The sequence below is a fragment of the Sphaerodactylus townsendi genome, linkage group LG12, assembly GCF_021028975.2.
Source record: "Sphaerodactylus townsendi isolate TG3544 linkage group LG12, MPM_Stown_v2.3, whole genome shotgun sequence".
Taxonomy (NCBI): Eukaryota; Metazoa; Chordata; class Lepidosauria; order Squamata; family Sphaerodactylidae; genus Sphaerodactylus; species Sphaerodactylus townsendi.
The window spans coordinates 31,756,099-31,775,507 of NC_059436.1; the positions used below are offsets into that span (position 1 = coordinate 31,756,099).

At 51.1% G+C, this 19,409-nt stretch overlaps 1 protein-coding gene across 6 annotated transcripts in view; it reads left to right on the forward strand.

The window, feature by feature from the left end:
• The first annotated feature begins 494 nt into the window (after window positions 1-494).
• DMTN (dematin actin binding protein) overlaps window positions 495-19,409 on the forward strand; it is a 40,562-nt gene continuing 21,647 nt past the window's right edge. For 2 of the 6 annotated variants that reach the window (XM_048512941.1, XM_048512946.1), the window contains exon 1: window positions 4,895-5,042. The gene's annotated coding sequence lies outside the window, so the exon portion shown is untranslated. Of the gene's footprint in view, window positions 538-2,095; window positions 2,229-4,688; window positions 4,708-4,893; window positions 5,043-19,409 lie in introns of those variants that run through there. The other 4 variants (XM_048512943.1, XM_048512942.1, XM_048512944.1 and 1 more) reach the window with 4 other exon arrangements.

A 19,409-nucleotide genomic window follows, 5' to 3' on the forward strand; every position in this document is an offset into this window, starting at 1 on the left:
CATCTTGTACACACCAACTAAAGGCACCTGACAGGTTGTTCTGCGTATGGTCCTTGTCTGTGCTCATTGTTTGTAGGGGTGGGTGGGGTGGCCATGCATCTACTACTGATAAAAGTGGATTATGCTCAGAGTGATTTGCATGTTATATCTATCATTTAATGAAAAAAAAATGTGAGTACAGCCTGGAAATCCAAATGACACATACACAATTATTAATGTGAGGCAAAGGCTGCTGATATATTCTTAACAAAATCTGTTGAACAGTGAAAGTGATCGATGAAGTTGAAATGAGCAGAGCTCATGCACGCTCTTGCTGTACAGCTCTGTCTCATTTGGGCTTGTGCAGGAGACTTGCCCAATGAATTGCACCAACGATGCATCAAATCCAGGCCCATTGAAAAGGGGACAAAGGGGAGAACATTCCAGTGGGTTCGTGGAGCTTAGCAAGCCATGTGATTGCGGCTCTGCTGTCCTGCACGGCATCCAAAAATGTTATCTTCAGATGGGATGTGCACTGCCTAGAAATAGGCGTCAGAGGTGAGAAGTTCTTGTTCTTTGATTACTTTTATTTATTCATATCACATTTTTCTGTTTAAAAAGAATGCTCAAAGCGCCTAACAGACCTAATCACCTTGGCTGTGCCACAAAAGGGTGGGTGGTGCCAGTTAAGGGGCAGTTCAGCTCACAATCTGTGGCCTCTAGGGCAGTGATGGCAAACCTATGGCATGGGTGCCAAAGGTGGCACTCGGAGCCCTCTCTGTGGGCATGCACGTATAGAGTTCGTCATGTGGGGGTGGAAAATCCCACACATACACACACCCATCTAGGCTAGCCTGGGCCACTGAGCACGACGTGTGCACACCGTGGTGAGCAGGGAGGACTCAGCTGGCAGGCCTGGTGCCAGTGCTCTGGGTGGCTGCTGTCCGGGGGGGGGGACACAGAGGGGGCAGAGATGCTAGAGAGGCACAGAGCGGTGGGCGTGGGACTTGCTGGATCCTACAGCAGGCTGGCCCCTGGTTGAGCGGGTGGGGCGGTGGAAGAGAGAGCCAACCGTTTTTTTCTAAACTACCGTAAAACCTCAGCCTTCAGGTTAAATTGCCGGGTTGGCACTTTGCAATAAATAAGTGGGGTTTGGGTTGCAATTTGGGCACTCGGTCTCAAAAAGGTTCGCCATCACTGCTCTGGGGCATGTGTCATGAAAATACAAAGTGTATCACGCCCAGAAAGAGGGGAAGCTGACAACGTTTGGCCATTCTTTCACCACTCAAATTAGGCATGTGAAAGGGTAGTAGTTTCCATGGTGAATACTGTCCATTGAATTAATCCGATGATGCTTCTTAGAAAGCCAGTGTAGTGTAATAGTTAGAATATCAGACTGGAACTTCCACACCCTGGCATGGAAGCTTCCTAGATTATCTTGGGCCAGCCACTCTCTCAGTTTAGCCTACCTCTCGGGGTTGTCGTTATGAGGAGAAAATGGAGGAAGAAAGAACACTGTTGTAATCTGCTTTGGATTCCCATTGGGAAGAAAAGTGAGGTATATATAAACAAATACCGGTAGGTCTAAGAATCGAAATACAATTTGGTGCTATACATGAAAAGCAGTGGGATGGGATTATGCCCACAAGCATAAGGCACACTGGTAGAGGGGGGGGACATTTCACTCCCTCCCCACATCCAGCCACTGGGAGGACTGTATTATGTCAAAGAGAAGCTCACCAGTGTAATATCACAATCCTCTCAGTGGCTAGATGCCACCACCTGATTCCTGCCCTGCTTTGCCCTCATCCTGATTAAAGGTGTTAGCGTTTCTGTATGTGTACACACTGTGGCAAAGTGTTCCTTCCTTGGGGATGCTCCTCCTGGACAATCAGGAGGAAATGAGTTTGGCTATTGGAGGACTGTCTGACTGTAGTGTGTTTGGGGGGGGGGGCATCTGCACAAAGATTTTCCCTCCCTCCCACCCTTTCCATTAGTTGGGCAGCCAGAGAGAAAGAGGGAGCTGTTGGCTGACTCCGTTGCTGCCGCAAATTATCGGTTCCCTTCTGCTCCGTTCAGCTGCCGCTGCTCTGCTCATCCCAGGCGCGGCTGCGGAGGGAGGGAGGGAGGGGGAAGAGACTGTCAGTAACGGTGGCAACAAGCAGCAGTCAGGCTGAGATGCTAGCATCAAGGATGGCGCCTCCTGGAAGGACAAACCTGCCTGAAGCTGGGCCTGGTCTCCTCTGAAGGTAGGGTAGGCCTGCGGCAAGTGGATGGTCATTTTGCGAGGGTAGTGGGCCTTAGTGGTTGTTGTTATTTTCTAGGAGCAAAGGATTGATTAGTTTGTGCTGGCAGGAGTGCTTGAGAGAGCAAGAGTCCGATGTGAGAGCAAAAGGTGCCACCGCGCAGAGCCTACGCTCACACATTATGTTCATGGCGAGATTTTCTCCCTAGCAAATAAGCAACGGAGGACAGGGTGATGTGGGTGGATCCAGAAAGCTGTCTGGGGCTGTTCACTATTTCAACACATTCTCTCTCTCTCTATTTCTCAGGCAAGTCCCCAAACTGCTCTGAATGTTTGAAATGGGCTATAGAAAAGCCCATTTTTCTGGCCCTCTTCTATATATTTCATGGGCCTGGATCAGGGGCCCCCTTAATCCAAGGTGACCTAAAGACCTAGATGAGCTCCCTTGAAGCTCCTTTGTGAACACGCAGCAGCAGGGATCTACTAACCAAGCAGCCTGTCTGGACAGGCTTTGGCCTTGGAGCTGAGGCCCTTGGCTCTTCACGCTGTGAGTGGACAAGGCCCAGGATCTGTGTGCTGTGCTCAAAGGCAGAGAGGTTGTGAGTCCCACGAAGTTCTGGTTCCTTGGTCCTTTGGATAGGGCGAATTCCTTCAGAATCTATAGCCTTCTTGTTGATGATCCTTTTGTAAGAAGCCACCTGCACAGTTTTCAAGTCAGAGCCACACCTCTATAGATCCTGTAAGCCTGGCTGGTTTCAGTAGGTCTTCCTGGTGTGCTGTATCCCATGGGGCAAATCTGTCTGTCTCCTATCTGCTCTGATGCCCTTCACAATGCCAGACACCTACTACTCGAGGCAGGCTGTGACAATAGTATGAGATTCAACATGGCTCCAGTGAAGATAGTATGAGATCCACTTTTGCTCAAGTGAAGACTACTGGCCCTGGGTTCTCCATCTCAGTCCCAGCTATTGTTAGTGTGTTTTTTATTACGACTTCAATCTTCTGCTTTCTAGTGGAAAGCCTTGGGCCCCAAGTCCCAAAGTTAGAATTCAACCAGGCTGATGTGCTGAGAACTGGCATACTGTGTTGATTGGGGACCCCTATTGTCTTTTTAGATCCAAATTTAATTGCAACTCAAAACATGCAAGCTGCTGACTCCAGTTAAACTGTCCTGCTGCTTCTTGATCTATTGTGAAAATCAAAATGAAGTCCGTGCTTTCTGAATATCTGTTGAGGGTGGCCATGCAGGAAACTGAGTTTAAAGCTGTGTTACTACTTTCCTGTGCATATGATTCCTGTGCAACGTGCATATGATTTCAGTCATGGGAAAAGACAGGACGTGCTTGTTGTAGTTGGAAGTTTCTGTTCTTGCAGGAGAATGAAGGCTTTTCAAAGAGCTCAGCTTTGGCACAGCATCTCAGATTCTATGAACTCAACATTTGCAGATCAAGCTAAGATCTTGCCTTCCTTCTTGCTCAAAAGTAGAGTTTTTCTGGCATTTCCTTTGCCTGCTAATTATCTTGTGTGTGTGAAGTGCCAAATTGCAGTCCACTTATTGCAACCCTGTACAGTTGTCAAAGCAAAAGACGAACAGAGATGGTTTGTGTAGCAACTCTGGAATTCTGACCATGCTTACCTTTCAAGCTCTGAATAGATCAAGCTAGTCCCGCCCATCCAGGTTCTTGTTAACAGATCTCTTATCCAGACAGATAGATATTTACCTGGATAACAGGGAAGCCAGGAGGAATGAGGACATGTGACTGGTTGCCCTTTCCCGAAACAGGAAGAAAAAGAGGAACGTAATTTGAACCCTGGTGTTTTTCAGGAGCTTGATTTGGCTTTAAAAGAATGCTTTAAAGCAGGTGCAAGTGTTCTTCACCCCGAATAACCACAGCACAGCCAGCCATAAGTGGGAGACATGGTTTGATTTTGTTGCATTACAGCTAGTTGGTTGTGCGGTGGTTTTTATTTCCTGACTCTTAACATTCGTTTTAGTACCTAGGTTTATCAATATCTTAAAGAAAAAGTCCAGGTTAGAAGGGGTGGTTCCCCAGTATTCTTGCTGCGCTCTGACATTTTTTGCTTTAGATATTAAGTGAGCAATGCAGCGAGATATGCTGGGGTCCAAATTACTACAGCAGACCATGGGGAAGGGGACAATATAGAAGAATACAAACTTGTATTTATTGAAAATGGTCAAGTCCAGAGATGGGGAAAGGGCGGCCTTTCTTTGGCACTGGAATTCTTGTCTGCACACCAGAGCTCATCCCTGGCAGCTGTGTGCTAGCGTCTCTCAAAGAGTGCGTCTGAGCATGTGCAAGCAGGCTGGCTTTCGCCTCCTCCTGACGAGCCACACCCTGCCCCACAGAGATGAACTTTGGGGATCCTTCCAGTACCTGCATCTTTCCCTGGGAAAGCAAGCAGTCGTGGGCGGTCCGCAGCCAGCCTGCGATGCTATCTATCCTGGGGATGCGGAGAGACAGGTGCTTGGGCCGGATCCTCAGGCGGTCGGACAGCCCTTCCCCATCGCCCCCAGGTTCGCTCCCCGGGCCTTGCTTGCAGCCGGGCGCGACCCAATCCTGCTTCGTCACCGCGCTGCTCGCTCATTCCGCTCTCGTTCGTTCCCGAGCGGCCAGAGCCAGCCCAAGCGCGCCGGAGGGGGCGGGCAGAGGGAGGGGCGGCGTGCAAGAGGCGCCTGTGCTCTGGCTGGCTCGCGCCCTCGGCGGCCGCCTGTACCGTCGATGCCGCCGTTTGCGCGCCGGAGGGAGGCAGTGGCACCCCGCGCGACCGCCCTCGCTCCCGTTGCAGGCCCGACTCGGTAAGTGGCGGCGGCGGCGGCGGCGGCTCTCCTGGGCGGTGGAGGGAAGCCGCAGCGCCACGCTTGGGGGAGAGGTGGCGAAGCCCCCTTTGAGGACCGAGAGCCTCAAGCAGAGGCAGGAGGAGCCGGCCGGGCGTGGCGGGGGTTCCACCTGCTGGGGGGCGGGGGGGGAGAGCGAAAGAGAAGGTGGCTGCAGTTGCCTTTGGGGAAGGGGACGGACGGGGCGGCCTCTGGTCGCTGGGACCCTCCCTGCTGTGCGCCACTCCTGTGCAGCCGCCGCGCTTCTTTGCCTTCACTTCTGTCCACTCCCTCGTTCCGCTCCGTCTGTTGGGGGCAGCGGCCCTGGGAGCCTCACTGCTAGAGCCGTGCCTTACTCCAGGGGGTGATCCCGAGCCTGGGGCAGGGCTCCGTCGAGGAAGGCCGAGCTTCCTCTGCGCGCCACAGGTCCGGCGAAGGAGTGTCACCTCCGGATCTCGGCTAGTGGTGCCAGCCGTCCAGGGGGCATCCAGCAGAGGGGGCCTCCCCGCACTTCGGGGGCGATGCAAGGTGTGCTTTGTCCTGGCGTCTTCGCGTCGAAGGAAACCGACCAGAAACAACGTGGGCATCAGAGCTCTAAGGGAACTTGGAGGTTCCGGGGGCGCGTCCATCCAGCCGCGGGCTCCTCCGAGCGAGGCCGAAACTCCGGGTCCTAGTTGTGTCTGGGCTTCCTCCAAGAGAGGCGGCGTCTGAGCTGGCCGCGCTCCGTCCCGCAGGTGCCCAGATCGGCTGAGATGAGTTGGGCTCGACGGTGGGGGGAGTGGCTGCGTGCCTGCAGGAAGCCTGGCCTCTTTCTCCATCCAAAGGCGGCCCCGCGGGTTTCGAAGCGTGGCGCGGCACCTGCCCTGCTCCTTCGACGCCGTCCAGCAGGTGCCTGGCCTCGAACCCCTCCCAAGCGCGGCCAGCCCGCCAGTCTCGGCTGCTTGCTGAGCGAGTTGAAAAGGAGCCGAGAATAGCGCAGGCGGCGTGCTGGGTTGCTCGTCGGCGAGGCGGGCGCCCAGCGGTGACGCCTCCTCGTCGCCGGGGCTGCGGCTCTTGGGGCCTGGGAGGCGCATGGGGCTGCCAAGCGGCCTCTTTGCACGGCTTAATGTCTGGTTCCGGGAGCAGGGCCTGGCCTGGGGGGGGGGGGGGGGGCTTTCGCAGATTCCGAGCCTTGCCCCCGAAGCCCCCTTCCGCACATGTAGAATAATGCACTTTCAGTCCACTTTCACAATTGTTTGCAAGTAGATTTGGCCATTCCAGCTTCAAAGTGCATTATTCTGCATGTGTGGAAGGGGGCTTCTGCATTTCAGCAGAGAGAGGAGCGAAGGGAGAGGCCAGCCAAGAGGAGGATGGCCTGGAGTCGCTGCCAAACTTTTCTTTCTCCCAAGCGTACCCTTCCCACCTTCCTCCAAGCAGCTGCCAGCATTTCCACTTGACTCGTGGAGGAAGGGGGGGGTGAGTTCAAGGTGTGCCTGGGAGGGTCAAGCGAAAGCCTTGTTTGGCCTCTGAGGCCCCTTAAACCTCTCCAGCCAAGCTGGATTGTCTCCTAAAGGATAAGTTGGCTGCAAAGTCACCTCCCTTGGCACCTGCTGCTTCTGCCCAGTAAATGACCTCCAAACCATCCTCTTGGGGTGTCTGTGGAATACCGATTTGAGCTCAGTTTCTACCACGTAAAGTCCCTTACACCCCAGGTGTACACTGACCTGGATGTGCTCTGTCTCTCTGAAATCAGGACTTCTGGACTGAGCCACCAAACAACTGTTCTTGGGCTGCCAGAGTTGGGTTGGGGCCCCTCCTACCCCTGGGTTGCTCTTGCAGGACTTCTGGGAGCCACACGCATGCCTTGGTCCCCAAAAGAAACTGTTATTCTCTCCCTTGTATGAAATGTTGTTTTAGTGTATATATAGGGAATCCAAAGTGGGTTCACGCTCATAAAAGTACCTGTCTCAATGCTTGGTGCCTAATAAAGGTTCCTGTACTGTACCTGCCCCAATGAATGTGGCCCTCTTGAAAGTTTCACCAGACTCTTTGGGTTTGTGAGCACAGCAGCCCTCTACCCACCTGGAAGGTCAATTTAGTCCTTCTAGAAAAATATATACATTGAGGAAAGTTGTACAAATATATGGTTGCTAATAAAATAAGCACATTGGAGGCTGTAACTCTGGTCCTTCTGGGGCACCTCTGTTGACTTCATAACACATTATAGCTGGGAACATCAGTGTTCTCTATGGATGGTTCTTACGTGGGGCTTCTGGGACCCCTTTTGGTACCTTTCCTGGGGTTCTTTCTGCCTATGCTTTGTGAAAACTTCAAAGTATTTAGTGCTGGCAAAGAAAGAGATGCAAACGTTGTCTCTGACAGGTGGCAGAGTTGGGACTTTAGGCAGCATCTATCTCTTGCAGCTGAGAGGAAGTCCCTTGTGATGTATAAGACAAAGTTGCTTGGCATGAGAGATCAGGAACTGGAAAAATACATTCACGATGGAGGAGTAAGGTGCATTTATTTTAATTTATTTAAACATATTTAGACCCTGCTTTATACCAAGTCTCTAGGCAAGCTTGCACATACAGCCCAGTAAAGCCCATTCTGGTTGCCTGTGGCAGAGGGTGAGGCCATAGCTCAGTGGCCAAACATCTGCTTTGCCTCCTCTTTAATCCCCATCAACTCGAGTGAAAAGTATAACATACCTGATGCTGAGATCTTGAAGAGCCACTACCTGGCGTAGTGGATAATACTGATCTTGGTAGATTGGTGGTCCAACTCAGTATGTGTTCATGTGGTTTTCATAGACCTGCTACACAAGCCAGCAAGTATCCAAGCAGGCGTGATTCAGCTGCTGGGTTCTGCTTCTCCTTTATTATCCAAAACACTTCCCAGTCCCTGTTTCAAAGCCAAAGGAAGCGCTAGCAGAGGTGGAGTTGGCTCTTGCATTCATGGCTGGGATACCAAAGAAAAATGGATTGGCAAGAGGGAGGGTAGGCGTAGGTCTTTAGAAAACAGAGCTGAGGATATATTTGTCTCCAGGGTATAATTGTGGTAGTTCTGATCTGCAGCATGTGGACTGCGCAAGGTGAACAGGTTCTCATCTAAAAAGCGACATTCAGGTAAAAGGATTTCAGAGCAACAAGTGATCTGCACAAGTGTTTTATTGCTGGCTCACCATGAGAAGGCATCTCTGACTTTCTGTCAAGTTCAGAACAAGTGGTACATGGCCATTCTTGATGTAGTCAGCTTTAAAGCTAGACTACTTGCTGGCTTGTAGATATGGGACTGTCCTGGAAGAGTGTTTGATTGCTTTAGCTAGTTGCTTTGCTGGGAGGAGCTGAGCGGGGTATATTATCCCAGCATTTCAGCATCTTCATTGTTTTCCAGTCACACTTCAAGGTACCCATCTTAACTTACATGGTTGTGGGGTCAAAGGGTTTCCAACTTCGAATGCTGGATTCCTCTGTTGCATCATAAGAGGAAATTATTCTATCCCAGTCCATATTACTATGTGGGAAATGTATTGAGACATTTTGGCAGTGTGAAGCCTTTGGTCCAAAGCATTCCTAAGTAGCAATGTCAGACCTTGTTGTATCTGGCTTTTGGTATTCGTTGCTAAGAAAGTGGAACCCAGAGTGGAGATTTTGTTTGGTTTTAGATCTGGCAGGCTATTTTATTCTCTTGGGTTTATCCTTGTGGCTTTGCGACTAGAATGGCTTGCTGCAAGTCCTTAGGATGCAGAGGGTTATATTAACGTGACAAGGGGCTGCATGAAGTGAACAACGCAGCTTCCATGCATTTATTTTTTTGTTTTCCTGAATCTATGTGTGTTTGTGAAAGAGCCTACATTCTGCATTATATCCAGCAATCCAAACTCCATCCCTGGGATGTAAATGGATAATTTCCTTTCCTCCTCCAATTTTCAAATTGATGGTGCGGGATAAAACAACGAATGGCTTTCAGCAGTGATAATTGAATGGAACCTCCATAGTCAAAAGCAGACTACTTCTGAGCACCAAGTGCAAATGATGAAAAAAAAGCTACTGGCTTCTCAGAGGCAGATAATGAGCCTCTACAGTTGACGAGCCCCTTTATCAGTGGTGGCGAACCTATGGCACTCCAGAGGTTTATGGACTACAATTCCCATCAGCCCCTGCCAGCATGGCCAACTGGGAATTGTAGTCCATGAACATCTGGAGTGCCATAGGTTCGCTGCAACTGCCCTATATAGTTACTGGTGGATCTTTTCCAGAATTTTAGATTAGGTGCACTGAATCTTTATCCCACGGATGGTTTCTGCCTTGCAGTGAGAGTAGTTTGGTGTACTTCCTGCACATGTTAGAATATACAACTCACACTGAGCCCTGTTTGGGGGTACAGAGAGCATGGGGCTTCGCTAGAACCACCAGACTGGCAGAGTGACCGTGTGGACTTCTGAAACATCTAAGAAAGGTGCATGCTCTGGGGGAGGGTTTAACAAGAGGCAGTGGAAAAGAGGAACAGGCAAGCTATTTAATTTGCTGAAGACAAACAAATCTATGCCAGAACCCACAGTTACCATTAAAATACTTCCTGGTAGCTCTACCTTGTGTCCTGGGGATCAGGAGAATCTAGTATGCTTGCCAAGGAAGAGCCTCAGGAAAAACAACACAAGAGTTGGCAGATCTACATGAATTTATGCTCCTCTAATGCTCATCTAAGACCATGCTGCTGGTGTAGAAAAATCCCTGTATTTGGCCAAGAGCCACAGGAGAGGTGATAATAGTTGCTTTGCTTGTTGGTTCCTTGGGCCAAAGTTACCCAATGGCAGGGGATGATGTTACGTACATAAACTGGGCGGGCGTGTCCTAGCTCTTGTCTGCAGAAAAGGGACAATTTTCAGCTTCCTCCAGATTAAGAGCACCAGGGAAGCATGAAGGGTAATGAATGTTTAATTAGGCCACTAGAATAAAGCAGGAAACCAGAACAGCAAAGACTGGGGGGAAGAGGCAAAAATGTGAACGCGTGTCTTACGGGATGCTTTGGAAGAGAGGTAGCTAGTAATGCGGTTTAGCCCAGAATGGAGCTCCATGAGTATTCTAAGCTATATTTGGGGCCCCTTTCTGCCACTGGCTTGCCCAAAGGCACTTAGGAAATGTCATCCTGCTCTCAGCTCTTCCATGTTCCAGACATTCAGATCCAGAGTTTTGGGACAACAGCACTGAAACTGCCCTGCCAGGAAGCTGGCAGGGAAGGTTGAAAGGTCTGTTTTTTCCCACCCTGCATGCCTCACGAAGGCAGCCTCAGCTCAGACGCAGGCAAGCGCACACATGCTGGGTGCCAAGAGAGGACAGGGAAGCCCCACAGCATGCTGATAACAGTATGCCAGAAGGACTCTTGAGAACATATTGGGGAGGGGGGGAAGCTCTGTCAGCCGGATGATCTGAGTTGCTTTTGTGCATACAAGGATTTGATGGTTTCTCCCTGCTTGCCTCCCGTTTGCTTAAGGTGAAGTTGGTTCTGTTCTGTACAAAAGAATGCACAGTTCCTCAGAATGGTGTTCCTCAGAGATTTTGGCTCATTTCTGCTGCCAGCCCTGGGTGTTAAATTGGGACAGTGCCAATGAGTGAGAGGAGAGCAAATTAAGACTGGAGGAGTCCAGAACGGGTGGCATTTTTACAGAAGGATTCATAGCACTATGAGGAACTGTAAGATTTGGAGTCTCACCAGAGTCTTTGCCAGCTATTAAATTGCAGACAGAGACAAGACAGTATGTTGTATGTCTTGGGAGGTCACCCAGGTGCTCTTTGGGAGAGAAGGAGGTTGGGCAGGTTATGGGCAGTTTCCTCCGCCTTGCTTGGGCAGATGGCTCCACAAAACTATTTTAAACCTTGGAGAATCCTTGGAATCAGATAGCCTTTTTGTTGTGTACCCTGTTTTCTTTCTGGTCCCAGCGGTTGCCATTTCAGGGGGCGGGGGGGGGGGAGAAGCTGCTGGGGTCATATCCTGCCACTACCACCACCACCCCGCCCCCATGCAACCTAGAGTGCATTCAACTTGGCTACTGTGAGGCATCTCTTTAGTTTCGCAGCCCCATTCTGCCAGTCAGGGACAGTATCTCCGCGCACACACCTCCTCTGACATGCACACTGAGCAGGCTAATCCCATTTTAATCTGGGATTACGCATCAAATGGCTCTGCTCCCTGTCAAACCTAAACTGTAGCTCGGTTCCCTCTCAGAGTCACGCCAAGTTCTCTCGTTTGGGATGGTCGGTTGAGGCACAAGGCAGAACCTGCCTGGCAGCGGGCTGTGCAGACTACTGCGAGTTTGCCTGGCCAGTGGGATTTGTGAACCATATTTCGGATTTGGGAGTTCCAAAGAGTGCCCCTCCCCCATCTGTTAGATAACACAGGGCAAGATCCAGGTGGGCATTTCCCCAGAAGGGCTTCTCACATTGATTTCAGTGGGCTTGTGCCAGGGTGCCTGGGTGGTTGCGCCCCACAAGGCGGCCCTGTGGCCTTTAACTGCCACTTCATCGGAGCCTCTCAAGGAAGAAGGAAAAGAAGAATTTAGATTTATATCCCACTTTTCTCTCCTGTAAGGAGGCTCAAGGTGGCTTAACAAGCTCCTTTCCCTTCATGTCCCCACAACAGACACCTTGTGAGGCAGGTGGGGCTGAGAGAGTTCCGAAGAACTGTGACTAGCCCAAGGTCACCCAGCAGGGATGTAGGAGTGTGGAAACACATCTGGTTCACCACTCAGGTGGAGGAGTGGGAAATCAAACCCCGTTCTCCAGATGAGAATCCACCTGCTTTTAACCGCTACACCACACTTCCCCAGAAGGTAATGTTTGTGCATTCCCAGAGGTCCCCCCTGGCTGGAGTTCAAGGCGTGGCTTCCGACTCCAGGCCAGGAAGGAGAGACAGGAAGGAGGGAGAACGCCCCCCTGTTTTGCACGCGCTGCATCCAGACAGGAGCCGCCCTGGGACCCAGGAGCCGGAGGGTCGCTCCTCGTCCGCTGCTGCGGGGAGTTGGTTGGAAAGGGGCTGGAGGGCGGCTGAGCGCGAGGGAGGGAGGGAGGGGCGGTGGCTTCTCCTTCTCCTCCTCCGTCCCCACCCCCACCCCCACCCCCACCCCCACCCCGACCCCGCAGCTTCCGAGCAGGGAAGGCTCCTTAGTACAGCCGGGCGCTTCTGGCAGGTCAGGAACCGGACGGATTAGCCCCACCCAGCGCATCCAGAGCAGATGGCGGGGCGAGAAAGGGAGGGAAAGCGGCTGCGAGTCCTGCTCCGCTCGCAGCTGGATTAACTTGACCTTAGCCCGGGTGCTGCGGCCACAACGTGACCCGCCCAGCAGCCACCTCCCGCGACCCGCCAGAGGTTTCACACACGCGACGGCATATCACGCACACAGGCGCTTCTGCTACCACGTGGTGGACGGTGCTGGCCTTATGCACAAACGCAATAAACTTCAGTTTGGGGGGCTCAGATCCTAAAGGAATGCTTCTCAGTGCTCAAGAATACTCAGTTGCCTTATTCTTTTTGTGGGAGGCAGGGGTAATGCTGTGGACCTCTTAGAGTTGAAATGGTTTCCGGCCTCCGGAGCCTGTCTTAATCTGGCCCGACTCTGAATCCAACAAACATGGGCTTAGAATGGTAAAAAAAACCCTGTTTTGGAGGAGCACTTCGCACAGATCCCACCCCTACAGCAAGTCTGCCCCCTGTTATTTCCCCAAAACCTGTTGTTGTTGTTTTTTAGAATTGCGCTATTCACGAGTATTTGCAGAAATCCCAGGTTGCAGGTGCTCATAAGCAAAGGGCCAGGCAGGAGGCACTTTATTTGCCTCCATTGCAGCTGACATCCACATAGCCATCCAGGTGCAGATAGCCATACAGGTGCAGATAGTCGTTTCGTGTCAGCAGGACTGTGGGGTTACATTTGTGCATACTTCCATAGCTACACATCAGTGGGAAGTAAATTTTAAAAAAGAAATGCATTTTTGTGCGAAGACATGATCACAACCCGCATCAGGCTCAAATTACTGCCTGCAGGGATGCATGCGAATGCGAAAACAGGAAAACAGGTTACTTCATCCCAACTGCAACCTGTTATGCATTTGCTGTGCGGAAGGGGCCTGAGTCTCAGATATTTAGGCTGCCCTCAACTATAGGGAAATCCGCTTTAAACCTGCAAAATGGACACCACTGGAAAAGATTATCCCCCTCAGAGAGGTGTGGAAGTGACTTTCCTTCCAGTTGGCGCAGCTGGTCTAGTACTCAGGCTCTGCCTCGCGCAGTTTTGGTTTGCCCTTACGGTTGCCAGCTCTTGTGATGCCCAGTTCAGGAAAAGGAGCAGAAGCCCAGAGCCCCTTTCTTGATTAAACCAGGGAGCTGAGCCTGGTACAAAAGCAGGCTATTAATCTCAGATGTTACAGTTTAAAGAAATGGTTGGGGGAGCAGGGGTAGGAGACTGGCCAAGTCCTTTGTTTTTCCAGCCATTGGCTCCAAAAGCAAAATAAAGGGTAACCTATGAGACAGCGGCAGCTGCTCCCCAGTGTCCCAAATCCCCGCACTCTGCCTGCCCTCCAGAAACAAGTTATTTGGCACGGTGTCAGCTTGGCACTGCCAAGGGGTGGCCAGTGGGTACACTCTGTGTTGGTATACTCTTCTAAAAGGAAGGGAGGATGCTTGCCCTTTAAGGAGCCTGGTCGCATTCTTCCTCCTCTGTATGGTTGTTTCCATGCCATTAGCTGCCACATTAAGACGTCATTGTCTCTAATGGATTGGGGGGGGGGGCGACAGGGAGGGGGAGGAGGGGGTTTCTTGAGCCTGCCTCTTGCAAAACCATGAAAACTTGTGGATTTGAGCCGTGGGATCAATACAGACTTCTCAAAGGGACCCATGTTTATGTGGTGCAAGACTCTGTTTCCCCCCAAGGTTATTGTCAGTATAAAACAATAACCCTCTTTGGAATCAGTGATAAGTTTGTTTTTTCATTCAGTCCCTTCTGCCTTTGTGCAATCAGTTCACTGCAGAATTGCTGTCTATTTTTAAAATTATTATTTGTTTTTATTAGGCATGAGGCAACTTCCTCTCTTCAGCAAGTGTTATTTATTTGTTTTCTATTCATCCCATCTGTTTACTCCCATAATGGAAGGCAAGGTGGCATATCTGGGGAGTGGGGGGTGTCCCAGATTGATCTCATGTCCAGACCCTCACCATCAACAAGGTGGCCGCATCATGTTCCCACCTGTTTTAAACTAGGTCGTTGGTGGTCTTGCACCGAAATGCTTCTTTTCATGTTACACGTGCATTGATGGGATACCTATGCCAACCTTTCTGGCAAGTGTGCCTTCCTAAATATGAGGACGTGCTACAGGACCTATGCAACACTTTCCCACTCAGACTGTGGCCTGATTTGGCTCGCCATCACCATGTAATAAATAGCACAGCAGGAGAAAGGCAGGGAGGAGATGCTCTGACTCTCTGCTGTCTCCTCACCTTGTGGTCCTCCACCGCCTCTTCAGATATCTCATCCGCTCCTGCGGCCTGTGCAGTTGGTGGTGTCACAGAGTGGTCATTGTCCTTTGCACATTTAGAAGGCACACCTGTCTTGGATTATGGCCAACAAGATTCTTTGCCCCTGTGCAGAAATGATAGGCGGGAATGGACATGTGCAGAGAAGCCCCATGTTGGTGACCTTCTCCTACTTAGGGTGGGTGATATGAATTGTGACAGGGCATTACTGCCTGGTAGGAGTTTCCATATATGATATTGGAGAATGGGTCTTGAGGGGTATAGCACTTCATTTGTTACCTTTATTAGGCGTAGGATAAAACAACAATCAGACTGACAATAACAACAATAGAAAAGGTTCTTAAGAGGAGTGCGCAGTTGTCTATAAAGCTGTTGCCAAAAACTTTGCTACGTCCACAGTTCTTTTAGTGCAGCAGTCACTTGCCATATGTGTGAGTGTCATCAAGTCACTTCCAACTCATGGTGACCCTATGAATCAGTGTCCTCCCAAACATCTTGTCTTGAAAACCAAGGGCCATGGCTTTCTTTATGGAATCAATCCATCTCACGTTGGGTCTTCCTCTTCCTGCTGCTTTCAATTTTTTCTAGCATCATTGTCTTTTCCAGTGACTCATGTCTTCTCATTATGTGGCCAAAGTATAACATCCTCTGTGCAACCATGTTAGGTTCTAAGGTTCATGTTTGATTTGATCTAGGACCCACTTTCCTGTTTTTTGATGATCCGTGGTATCCATAACACTTTTCTCCAACACATTTCCTTTCTTCCTGTCAGCTTTCTTCATTATCCAGCTTCCACACCCATTCATAGTCATAGGACTGATGTGGGTGTGTGACTGATTTTCCGCCCCCCACGTGACCAAACGGGTGCCCGCCCGGGGCATTTGTCCCCATCCCATGGTAGCTACGCCACTGCCTCTTACTATGCCTCGCAAACGGACATGTCTATTTTACTATCTCTATTAGGTTCTTCAACCACGTACAATGTGGGGAAATGGACCCAAAGGCATTCAATCTCTGAGCTGGTATACATTGGCAAATATGAAAGGAATGAAGACCCTCACCCCTGGTGATGTGGCAGGAGTAAATTAAGTATCAGGAGGTGGAGTGTTGATTCTCCCCGACCTGGGCCTTTTTCAGTGATCCTGGGCTGGCCATTTCAAGTTAGGACTTTGTCAGTAAGCCACACTTCAAGAATCTTGGATCAGCCCTGTACCTGGGCACAAAATGAATGCAGGGGAGGACTTCATTCATCCCAAGCAGACTGAGAATCTGGGGGAGGCCCTGAGCCACATCTGCTCTGGGACGACCACATTCCATAAATTCTCTCTACATCTCTGTCAAGGGAGGATATTTCCGTTTTGTGTGCATTTGGCAGGAGACGCTGCATCTGTTTGCTACAGGGACCGGGAGCTACTGGGGAAGCCACCTGCCCCCCTCCCTGTTTCCAGCCATGTGCTGAGCACAGCAAGTTCACTGGGGCTGCAGCTCTCTGGCTTTTCCTGTGCAAGCAGAGCCAGCCCCCACGAGGCTGCCGGGCTGAATTTTGTCTCTGTTTCTGGAACTTGTGACCCAGCCTGGTTTCTGACACCATCAGCGAGTTTTCCATAGAAACCTGGTAATGACACCAGAAACATCGCAGGGAGGGGAGGAGAATTAGGGGAAAGAACAAACGGAAAGTGAGGGCGCAGCAGGGCAGGCGGGGAAGCGGTGTCCTTTGGGGCAGGCTGATTTCCTTTTCCATGCCTCGATGGTTGTTTGTGAGTTGAGGGTGCCGCTTCTCTCCCACGCACACACACCCCTGCAGGGCTCTTCTGTGCCCCCCACCCCCACCCCAGAGCTGTCTGGCTAGGCATGCATCACCCACTGAATGGGTGGCCCCTAGTTATTGGTAGCTCTCTGGCATTTGAGCCACCCTCTGCCCAGCCCTTAGAAAGCACCGGTCTGTGCCCGAAGACTTCACGGGACTCCAGGGAGCCAGCAGGTGTAGGAGCGGCAGCCCCAAAGGTGCTTCTCCCAGCAGTGCTCTTGGCTACCAGGTTTGAGCCAGGCAGGAGGGAGAGCGCCAAGGCGGCAGCCTGCTTGCTTGCAGACTGGCCTGCCTTTGTCTGGCTCAGACCCAGCTGAGACACTCCCCCCCCCCACCCCAGATGTGGGGGGAGAGAAAGGGGCATTCCAGAGGGGGAACAGTGGCCTTCCGCAGCAGCACAAGGGAACTAGAGCCTGTTCTTGTGGCATTTCCATTCCGGCGTGACCTTTCAAAGGCCATAGCATAGAGAGCTCCCCAAAAGTTTGCGCTGGATTAAAACTGTGTGAACGTGCCGCATGCTTAAAGGCACGCCCTTGCGGCGCAAAAGAGGGGTTAGAGGTGTTGTGGGGGGTGGAGCCGTGGCGTTGATGTCTCCCCTTCCTGCAACACACAAACGTGCCCCCCCTCCCGCGCTGGAAATGCTCGAAGGCGGCGTGTTTGGAAGGGGTTTCGAGAGCCGGATTCTTTCTCAGAGGAAGGGCGCGCGGGGCGGACTATTGGGCGAGGCTGGCCCTGGCTCTGTGCTGGCTTGGCTGTCCTTTCGGCCGGCCGGGGCGTGTGGCCGGAGCGCATTCCTTCCGGCGGCTGGAAGGGCGGCCAACGTGCTGGCCGGGCCCTTATCTGCTGCAGGCAGCTCACGTGGTCGCCGGGCTCGCGGCCTCCTGGGTCAAATCGGCGTTGCTGGAATGGTCCGGGGAGATTGGAGGTTGCTATGGAGAGGCGGGCTGCTGGCTGCTGATTCGGGCGAGGTCCCTCTTTCTGCGCGCTCCAGATAAGCGAGGAATTGAAACGGGAGGAGGAGGAGGAGGAGGGAAAGAGGACGGGACAGGACAGGAGGGAGTTGCTGCGCTGCAAGCCGCTCTCAGGAAGCCAGGCAGGGTTGCTGTCCCTCTGCACTCCCCAGCCAGGCTGGACCTCTCTCGCTGCCCTCGGGTGACCCGCCGCCGCGCGTGCGTCAGTCGCCTGTGTCTGTCTTGTGCCGCTGCCTTGCCTCCCTCTGGCAGCAACATCCTCCATCCATATGTCCCCAGCTGAAACAATGTCACGGCATCGATCCCTCCTTAGCCTTTCTTTCCCCTCCCTTCGCCCATGGTGACATGTTGATTGTAAGCTCCTGGGGGCGGGGGGGGGGGGCAGTGAACCCCTTTTTTAAAAATCCCTTTTAATTTTTTGCTTACAATACTCAACGGTGTTCATGATGCCATTGCTGAAAAATAACACCGATTTCAAAATAAAATCACCTTGCAAAGGCGAACCCCGCAAGAGGCAGTGTGGTGCAGTGGTTAGAGTGTCAAAAGAGGATCTAGGAGATCGAGATTTGAAGTTCTGCTGTGGAAGCTTGCTGGGGGATTTTGGGCCGGCCATGCCCTCTCGACCTGTCCTGCATCACAGAATTCTTGTGGAAATAAAACGGAGGAGAGAACGGAGTAAGCCGCTATAAATCCCCACTGGGAAGAAAGATGGTATATAAATGAAGTTTAAAACATTTAAAAATGTAACTTGGAATGATGCACACCAGTATATTCTTTGCTCAGCTCACCCCTGGACTGCCTCTCTTAAAATTAAGGAATTGTTTTTACCGTGATGTTAGTGGAGAGAAATGACTTTGACACCTGTGACTCACAACCGGGTGTTGCAAACCAGGGATCAGCGTGGATGTGTGAGCCTACCGATAGCTGCTCCCATGACACCTGAAGGCGGCTGTCATAATAAACAAAACGAAAGCATTTATTGGCATCATACAGAATAATACCATAAGAGAAAAGGAGCCCATTGGGCCAAATACAATCAAATGTACAAAAAGAAAAAATGGACAAAAAACCTACAATGACAAACAAATTATTAGCAACAGTCTCATAGTGAGACACATTAAATCAAAATACAAATAGTATAAAATTAATGACGATCAACAGTTTCAAGGAGAAGAAGAAGAGTTTGGATTTATATCCCCCCTTTCTCTCCTTGTAGGAGACTCAAAGGGGCTTACAATCTCCTTGCCCTTCCCCCCTCACAACAAACTTCGACTGACCTGAGAACCATTTTGGGAAGCTCCTTTTCATTTCCTCACCACTTCCTGTATCCCACTTCCCCTCCGGTCTATAATTTCTGCTGCAAAATTCCCCTCTAAGATGTGTCATAGAATCATGGAGTTGGAAGAGACCACAAGGGTCATCAAGTCCAACCCCCTGCGATGCAGGAACACGCAATCAAAGCACTCTCGGCATATGTTTATCCAGCCTCTGTTTAAAAACCTCCAAAGAAGGAGACTCCACCACTCTTCAAAGCAGTGAATTCCACTGTCGAACAGCCCTGACGGTCAGGAAGTTCTTCCTAATGTTTAGGTGGAATCTCTTTTCCTTCACCTTGAATCCATTACTCCATGTCCTAGTCTCTGAGTCCTACTCTGTGTCCTAGTCTCTTTGTGTCTTCCATGCACGCCTTAGGTACCATTCTTGTAGTAGAAAACCTGGGTGTATTTCTGAATAAATAAATTAACTTGGGCCAGTTTATTACAGCAAACACGAGTGGATTCACCCACAGTGGCTCAAAGGGCACTTCTGATCCCAACTCAGGCAGGGCAGCAAGAAGTATCGCTGAAAGAAGCAATTTTGTCTAGGACTGGGAATAGGGTAGAGGTTGTGTGGGGCTAGCTAACTGACTGGGGGCTGGCATGAGGTGCTGTTGGCCGGCCTGCTCCCATCGTCTTAGTGTGTTCGGATGAGGAGTGATCAAAGGAGAATTGTTTCCACCAGAGCGGGGCTGGGGCTTGTGATGTTTGGCCTCTCTGGGTTGCCTTTTCACAGAAGCATTACTGCTGCTTG